Source organism: Hemicordylus capensis, chromosome 2, assembly GCF_027244095.1.
Source record: "Hemicordylus capensis ecotype Gifberg chromosome 2, rHemCap1.1.pri, whole genome shotgun sequence".
NCBI classification, from domain to species: domain Eukaryota; kingdom Metazoa; phylum Chordata; class Lepidosauria; order Squamata; family Cordylidae; genus Hemicordylus; species Hemicordylus capensis.
Window position 1 is genome coordinate 133669780 of NC_069658.1, and position 9742 is coordinate 133679521.

The 9742-nt window shown below is 43.0% G+C and overlaps 1 protein-coding gene across 1 annotated transcript in view; it reads right to left on the reverse strand.

Moving 5' to 3' along the window:
* The window catches only part of PALM2AKAP2 (PALM2 and AKAP2 fusion), a 392130-nt gene that overhangs the window by 381895 nt on the left and 493 nt on the right, over positions 1-9742 (reverse strand). The gene's annotated exons all lie outside the window — the stretch shown is intronic.

Consider the following 9742-nt stretch of genomic DNA (forward strand, 5'->3'; position numbering starts at 1 on the left):
TAGAATGGCACAGTGGTACATGATTGTGATTTGCGCAAGTAGCCCATGCCACAACACCACATCTGTGCATTTATGTGGGTGTGTGCATGGACATGCTTTGATGCTTAAATCACATCCCATGACATTAGAAGCCTGCATAGAGTGGGAGAAAATAATCAGAACTTGCAGCATTAAAGCAGATGAATGTTATATTCAAGTAGGGGTGTGCAATTCGGATTTTCTGTGTTTCGATTTGTAACCAAATCGAAACAGCCCTGATTCGATTTGGATCCGAATCTGACCCATCCGAATCACCCCAAATTTGATTCGTCCTATTATTATTAATAGGATCTGTCCTATTAATTTCCCCAGATTCCCAGCTTTCTTTTTTTTTTTAAAAAAAAAAAAAGCTAAGCTCTAGCCCTTATAGAAGTGGAGTTATGGAGCAAAATGTGTGGTCACTATTTTTTAAGCGTTTGGATTCTTTGGTGTATAATAATTTTCACTCAATGAATCCTTATGAGGATTCATTACACACCTACATTTCTTCTATTCATTTTGACTGTCTTTTAGACAGTGCCAATTGTCAACTGCCATGTGCCAACTACACCCCACTCCCACCCACAAGGCAGTGAGGTACTACTCAGTTTAAGTTAAGTGCCTAATGGGTGGAGGCTACTACCACCCAAATTGCAGATGAATTGGACAAAGGGCTGATTTTTGGTGAACTGTTGAAGGTTTAGTGTCTTTGAGGCAGATTTGGGGCATAAAGTGGGATCTGGGGTGGAAGAGTGTGGTGAGGTGGTAGTGCCTAATGGGTGGAGGCTACCACCCAAATTGCAGCGGGATTGGGCAAAGGGCTGGTTTTTGGAGAACAGTTGAAGTTTACTCATCTTTAAGGTTTTTCCCTATAAGGTATAATGGAGGTTTCAGCAGCCCCATAGGTGCACTTGGAGGGCGCTGGGGTGGCCCAGAGTGAGTGGTGGTGTAGTGCACATAGGGTGCCAGCCACTCCCATGGGGTTGCTAACCCATGGGGTACAAGGTTCTGTTGTTTCTGAGGTGGTCTGAGTGTAGATTCTATGGTAGCAAATGAGAGTGGATTCATGGTTTGTATTGAAAATCTCATTTGCTGCCAGAGAATCTACACTCAGAACATCTCAGAAACAACAGAACCCTGAACCCCATGGGCTAGAAACCCATGGGGGTGGCTGGCACCCTCTGTTCACTACACCACCACTCACTCTGGACCACTCCAGCACCCCCCAAGTGCAGTTATGGGGCTGCTGAAACCTACATGATTTCCTATGGAAAACCTCAACAATTCACCAAAAACCAGCCCTTTGCCCAATCCCTCTGCAATTTGGGTGGTAGCCTCTACCCATTAGGCACTTAACGTAAACTGAGTAGTACCTCACTGCCTTGCGGGTGGGAGTGGGGTGTAGTTGGCACATGGCAGTTGACAATTGGCACTGTCTAAAAGACAGTCAAAATGAATAGAAGAAATGAAGGTGTGTAATGAATCCTCATAAGGATTCATTGAGTGAAAGTTATTATACACCAAAGAATCCAAACACTTAAAAAATAGTGACCACACATTTTGCTCCATAACTCCACTTCTATAAGGGCTAGAGCTTAGCTTTTTTAAAAAATGAAAGCTGGGAATCTGGGGAAATTAATAGGACAGATCCAAAACCCGAATCAATTCGAATTGAATCAGCTACTATTCGATTTGTACCCGAATCTAGCCAAAGGACCACAGGGGTGATTCGTTTTGTCTCCGAATCACCCGAATCAACTAGATTCGGGTACAAATTGATTTGTATCCGAATCGATTCGCACATCTCTATATTCAAGCTTCACACAAGAAGCATCATGAAATACAACACAACATTATTTGGAGTGAAGGATGTTTTAAAAAAATAAAGGAACATGAACGAAAGCAAGAAAAGCAGAAGCACAAAGAAAATAACAGGCCCGCAGCCCTCCGCTCACACCCTATAACTGATAAGGTCTCATGACTTTTCAGGAAAGGGGTCCCTTTGTTGTAGAATGATTTCCTTCATCTTGAAACCTTATTGAATACTCTGGAGAGTACCAATGGAGTCTGTGGGGAGTATCTTTGGCAGGGGAAGGGTATGCTTAATCAAGGTCTGGGTTCTAGATGAGCCTGGATGAATCACTTTACTGATTCACACTGCTTTCTGATACTCTTTACATCAGCTAATATAATACAACTTCTGCATGACTTGAATTTTTGAACTCCAATTTTTTTCTAAACTGCACATTTCCTCCAAAACTGTACATTTTGTCAGGTTGCACATTAAAAAGGGATCCATGTAAAAGCTGTGTAAAGGAGGTGTGGTTATTGCATAGGGCATTCAGACAACTTGTTTCTTTTACAGTCATATAACACTTCCAAAACTTCCAATAGCCGAAAATGTCCAAATTTCCAAATTAGAGGCCTGCTTTCCTCCCCAAATTAAAAAAGGAGGCATAAAAAGTGTATTTCTAAAATCTGTGATAGTAACACGTTCATTGGACCATTATTATGTTTCTTCAGGAGTCACAGTTCTAACCATTCCTCCTGACTAGAAAGACACAAGCTTGGAACAGCAAGAACCTAGGAACTGGACTCAAGTCAAGACAAGTACTTCTGCAGCAGTTCTGCATTGGTCATGATTAAATGATCCAACCATGCAAAATTACTCATCCCTAAGGAAGGCTGGTTGGAAACAGGCAGAACTAGAGTAGCATACCAAGCAGTATACCATGCAAAATCCCTAGGCAGACTCTTCTGCGGGCTCACAAGAATATCTAACTATCTTAGTTCCCATGGTGCACAAGCAGTTCTCATGTAGCGCACTAGTGTGCCCTGACACAATTTGGCACTTCCTAAAAAAAATTGTGATTGTGGTATAAAATCATTAAACAATCTACCACCATGGACATAGAGTCATTTGACCTGGTGGTTGCATTATGAAGCTATTGCGAGATGAAATAAAACAGCCGCTTGCATAAATACCACATGAGTTGACTTACGTGAACCCACCCTCAGTTACATACAGATATCACACAGACGAAACTGGAGGGTTCATATCAGTCCCGTTCAGAGGGCTCAAGGCCTGAAGGAATATAATAATTACGTTGCTGAAGCTAAAATGGGACTAGCCCTGATAACTGCCTGGAAGTGTGTACTAGACTAGAGGCAAGCTGCATGGAGCTCACTGCAGGAAGAATTAAAAGTGTAGCAAATATATACTTTTTTGTGTGTTGTTGTGGTAAACGTACACCGCTTTGATAAGCCATTCACTTTCAGGTAAAAAACAACAACACACCAAACAAACCAATGATGCTGAAAAAAGAAATTGTGAACACGTCAAAGGACCTGTTCTAGATCTCTATACTATTTCCAATGCAAATCATGCACACACCCACAAAGACAGTGCAGAATATTATTACCACTGCCAAGACACATTTTTAGAAGGTCATCAAGCCACAGAAAAATTGTAAAGCCATGGGACTGGACCTGTCCACCTTGTCATCAATTTAACATTCTGCCTACCATCTGCACACCAAATCCACCTCCTGGGGGATGTCTTCAAACATTCCAAACCTCTGAGCAGGTTGAAGCCACATTATTATTATTTGTTTAAAAAGCATCAGGAATTATTACTCCTTTCAGACATACAAAATATAGTTTGATGGTTAGTACAGAAATAGCCAAAGAACGTTATTAACCATTGAAAATAAATGGCAATGGCTAAGGGCATATTTATCACCTTAAGTGGTGCAGTGGGGAAATGCTTGACTAACAAGTAAAAGGTTGATGGTTCAAATCCCTGCAGGTACTATATCTGGCAGCAGCGATATAGGAAGATGCTGAAAGGCATAATCTCATACTGTGAGGGAGGAGACAATGGCAAACCCCTCTTGTATTCTACCAAAGAAAACCACAGGGCTCTGTGGGCGCCAGGAGTCTAAATTGACTTGACGGCACACTTTACCCAAGGGCATATTTATTCCATAGAATTAATCTTGTTCAATAGTCCTTCCCTCTTTCTAGGAAACCCTGGAAAATGTAGTTCTTTGAGGGCTACTTAAAGATATCTTAACAGAATTCTCAGCTACAATTATTTGGGGAAAGCCATATCTATATCTATAAAGTAAGGATGTGCACTTAACGTATTTTGCATTCTGTTTCGAGTTTGAAACTAAATGCAAATGGCTGAAATATTTTGTTGAAACAACTGCTCCAACCATTTGGAATTCAAAATGCTTCAAATTATTTCAGCCATAGGGAACAATGGGGAACTCGAACCATCCCATTGTTCCTCATGGGCAGGTCCTAGGGACACCAAAGTGGTTTGAGTAGTAGGCATGATGGGTGCTACCTACCACCCATCCCACCAAAAAAGGGGGGGAGGCAAGCAGGCCATTTTAAACAAATATTTAAGCTTTCCCCACCCCCCAGAATCCTAGGGGGATTTTGGGGGAAGGTTAAAAAAGTTCTGGGGAAAGATTTAAAAGCTTTCAAATTCTAGCTTGAAACACTCAAAACAGCCTGTTTCAAGTAAAAATGTTTCACCAATATAAAGCTGCTTGGGCCTCACTGATTCACAGACTGACATAAAAATCCCAGATCAAACCATGACAGCTAGAAACATGCCATTTTTTTCAGGTAGGTTCCAGAACTCACCTAGACTACCAAAAAAAGTAAAGGAAAAAGGAAAATCTCAGGAAAATTCATTAACTTCCAAGAAAATGTAGGAAGATTCTCCCATTAGGAATGATAGCTCATAGAGCTACAAAATATCTAGAGTCAAAGAGAAATGTGGCAGCCATTTGAGTGGTCAGCAGGCACTCGACTAACTTGTCCATTCAAATGGCTGCCACACAAAGCCCAGCTGAGAGGTGGGGGTGGGGTAGACTCCCTGTGGGATGCTGCCTAATCTTCCCGGTGCCAGCAGCAGCAACGTTCACTGTTTTTACAGGTATTCCCTACCTGCCCCCTCACCCCCCCCCCCGTAACCACCATTACAGGAGAAATGAGTGCAAACTGAAAGCTAATTTTACTAGTACTAGTATAAACTTAATCCTTGTTTTACAGTACATAGAATCTAACAGGGGGCATAGCTCACCTCATCTCTCAAAATATACTGCACTTCTTCTGTTCCTCCACCAACAAACTTTTCCCCCAGCCACCAAATTTTGCCATAGAATAGAGATAGCTCTTTCCCCCACATTTTATCCTTCCACCCAATCTTGACAGTTTCACTGGAAACCAGGGAGAAGGATGGTGGGGGAGACAGGCTGGAAGGATAGCTATGGGAATGCAGGACAGCATCCAGAATAGGAAGGTGGATGGAGGTCTTCTCTGCACCACATATTTGGAAGCAAGCATTTTTGTTCCAAAAAGTGGCTTCCAGGGAGTCCATACAGTCCCAGAAAGATTCTAAACACCTTACCAGGGAAGCTTTATCTTTACAATGTGATTCCAACCAATCAGGGATCACATTGTGAACATGATGCTATCACTGTGTGTGCGGGGAGGCCGGCTGTCCTTACCCCCGAGGATGGAGTGGTGATGGGGCCTGAAGAGACAGGGACGGCTGGCAGCCAGGGAGAAGTGGAAGAAAGACAGTCAATGGGCAGGGACTCGGCTCCAATGGAGGAGGGGCAGAGCCCTGAAAGAGCTAAAGGGGACGTGCATGAAGATAACATCAACAGCATGCCTCCTGAAGGGAGGGGGTCTGAGCAGGAGGAGGGAGGAGGGGGAGAGGCACTGGCAGCAGCTGTAAAGGGTAGACAATTACAGGGCATAAAGAGGGGTGTTGGCCCTGTAATTGGGGGTGAGCGATGCATAGCCTGTGAGGAGGCATATAAAGATCTGGCTGGGGATGAGAGGTTGTCTGGTGGTGAGTGTCAAGGACTGCAGGAGAGGGGCAGACACAAGGAGCAAGCAGCTTGGGACAGAGGAGGCACAGGGTGACACTCAACCCTCTCCCCATCCCTGCTCTGAGGCCGGTCCCGGTAAGCCCAGCCAGGCTTGGTAAAGGGGACAGGGACGTGTAGCCGGACACTGTGCCAAAAAGCCAATCAGATTTGGCAGTGTGACATCACTGAGGGTAAATGTTGCCAATTCAGAGTGAGGACCATGCTTTCTGTATCACATTGCCCTCTCTCTGGATGGCAGAGGCTACACATGTTGAGTGGTGGTGGTTTCTTTTTGTTGCCTGTGAACAGAGCTGTGAAGTCTGTAGCTGGCTTAACAGGCATTCTTCCATACTTGCTAGAGATGTTCAGTGGTCCCTCTACTTACGAAATTAATCCGTTCCGAATGCACATTTGTAAGTCGAAAAATTCGTAAGTTGAAAAGCGGTTTCCCATAGGAATGCATTGGGAACGGATTAATGCGTTCCGGAGCCTAGAAAAAAGACCCAGACCCCCAGTAAGGCTTGCAAACTGCACAGGAACATTTCTTTTCAAGAATAAACAGGCAGTAAACAGGCAGGCAAGTCAAGGAAACCGCATGTAAAATTCGTAAGTCAAGGAAACCCCATCTAAAAATTTGTAAGTCGAGGAAACCCCATCTAAAAATTTGTAAGTCGAAAAAACCGCATCTAAAACCGGATCTAAAACTGCCGTTTGTAACTCGAAAAATACTTATGTCGAGTAGTTTGTAAGTCGAGGGACCACTGTTGTGGTAACATTGAAAGCAGAAAAGGCATATCGTGGATAATGATAATGCATGTGAAATGAAGTGGGGAAGCATTCCTGAGAATTAAAAGACTTTTTAAAGGACACGTGATTTCACAGCCTTACAACCTGATCTGGCTGAGAATGGGGCATATCGTCTGTGTTATGTTAACATCCCAACCTGTTGCACTGTGGAAACTTGTGTGATGTCATTCCAGATTCTCAGCTACCTGACACTGGAACTAAGTAAGAAGTTATGGGGAAAGCTTCAGTCGAACAGAATTGCCATTAGGTTTAAAAAACAGTTTTTAATATAGTATGTAGTGAGATTTATTTCTACGCTTCTGTAATACATGTAAATACAGTATAATTGATCCAATATCAACTAGTTTCTTTGATTATGGGGTAGAGAATCCAATACTTTTCTAAGGTGTAAACTGCTTTTTTTTTTTTTTTTGGCAGAAAGTTTAATAGATTTTGATGCTTTTTTAGCCAAATAGGTTAGCCTTGTGCAGAAAAGCAAACCTAATTTGGATAAATTGTTACCCAAATAGGAGTTAAACATTGAGTTGAAAAACAGCTGTGTTTGACTCGTAATGGCTAGTTCTGCTCTTCTCTGCTTGCACAGCAAATCTTAAGACTGACCTGTTCCTGGCTTAGTAGAGTATACTGAGCAGCTTACTCCAAAGCATAGTGGATGCCTCTGCATGTGGGGAGACTTGGAGTCAATTTCTAGATGAAAAGAAAGCTGCTCAGCTGCTTCTTAACAGCTAAAATATTACATACTTTAAATCATCAGACTGTTTGTCCCCCAACCAGTGAAACCCATCTGATGTTTTCCGGGAACAATTTCAAAGGATTTAATACATAATAAGTCTGCATATTTTAAATATAAAGACATATATGAGTGGATTAACTGACCCAAGAAAAACAGCCTCCTAGAGCAACAAGAGCAGCAGCCATTCCTATGTCTACAAAGAAAATATAGAATCCATCTGGGGGTAGCTATAGTAAAACACAACATCTGTTGATCATTGGCAACATCTGGCAGCGTTCCTAAAATCCAAGCCGCCTCAGTCTTTTTCTGCCTTCTCACTTCAGACCTGAGACATGCAGACGTCTGCCCTTCCCAAGCCAAGCCCTCTTGCGTCTGGAGCTTTGCTTGATTAAGCATATCAGCTCTACAGAGTGAGGAGGAAACCTCCCCGTGTTATAGATGAATGCTATGTGCTACTTCAAGGACAAGGTCAGATGGGGTTAGCAGATGAGCAGAAAGTACAACAGTGTGGTTCTCTGGGAGCACTGCATCCATTTTATTTGTTGTTGTAAGCCAAAGCTTTTCATCGGAGCAGTTTTAGACAAAGAGATATGGGGTGGGGGGGTGGAATGCAGAGAGCCAGGAAGTTCCGTTCCACAATACAGAATCTGATTCTGAAGGTGCTGTAGATTGACAGGAATTCTGCAGAAGCAGATTGGAATTAGAGTGATTTACACAGGGCATATTAGACTTCAATGCCAAGAAATAAACTAGTACTCTGTTTGTTCTGGAATCAATTTATTAAACGTAGGGCACTCATAGGAACATAGGAAACTGCCATATACTGAGTCAGACCATTGGTCTATCTAGCTCAGTATTGTCTTCACAGACTGGCAGTGGCTTCTCCAAGGTTGCAGGCACTCATCCTCTCCTAGGGTCACACTAGCATTTCATTTGCCTGAAGGACTAGGAGCAAATGGAAAAATGAGCGAGGTCCTAAAAGTAGATGGGAGCCTGAAGACTTCCAAAGAATCCACTGTTGGTTTTAATTCCTCCTCCCCCTCCATAATATGATCATTTGTAGAAAATGAAAGGTATGATTTGCATGGAAGTCAATCCAAAACTTGCATTGCTTACTTAGCTGGGGCTTTACCTAAGGTGTGTTGAATGAAGAGTGAGTCACAGAGCAGTGCTGGTGTGGTGAACATCACAAATTTTGAGTTTTCTAGATTTTTAGTGTGCTGAGCAGACCTCTGAATGTTCCAATATATATTACAATGGCTCAGATTATGAGGTTCTCACAAGCTGCCAAGACCCGGCTAGGGCAGCTAAGCCTGGGTGCTGAAACATTAAGTCGGCACTGAAACACTGACGGGCACCCACCTGTTGCTGGTGGGGGGATATCCAAAATGTGGATTGTGGGATTTCTGGGGGCCGGGACAAGCGTCCCGACCCCTGCACTGCCCATGGCTGCTCTGGACCATCTGGGCACATGATTCGTGCACCCAGCAACTCAACATGAATCATCTGCAGATGGCTTCTGCCGAGTTCACCGCTGCCTGTGACCAAGCCCTCTCACTCAATTGTGAGAAAGGGCTCTATATTGTAAGGGTTGTGGCTTATCATGCTCTTGGCAATCTCACCACGCGTTAGAACCTTTACAGTTCTAGTATGCATGCCCACTCCCAACTTACTGTAACTTTACCATGTTAAAAGAAAAAATGGTTGTGTGAACTGTCCCTGAAATGGGGGACTTGTTAATGAACGGTTTTGCCTCTTGCAATTCCAATAAGAACTAGCCTTCACTTGACCAAATGTGTCTGAAATCACAGTGCAAATCACTGTAGATCAGGCAGATCAGCTATTTAATTGAGCATATTTATATCTGACTTTGCTCCAACTCTAAACAACTGCTGCGGTATAGTTTTTATTCAGCCACATGAATGCAGGTTTTCACTTATCTAGAAACATCTGCACCTGTCTGTCTGTCTATCTATCTAAGCATCAGCCTTCAATTCCAACACATCTGCCAAGCCTGGGTTTACACAGTGCAATAATATTCTTATACTCAGTGCACAATATTTCTCACTCCCTCTTTTCCTCTATTCTTCCACCAGTCTTTCATGAATGCCAAGCTACAGTCTCCTCTTTTTTTTCAGCCCGTGTCAGCAAAACATAAACCCATCAGAACCCAAAGGACCAATATTATGCCTGCAGAGCAAAGCCGGACCATTTGTTTACTCGAAAAGAATGGAACAATTAAATCAAAGGTGAACTCGGCACAACTTCACTAAAGCTAGGGTGTGTC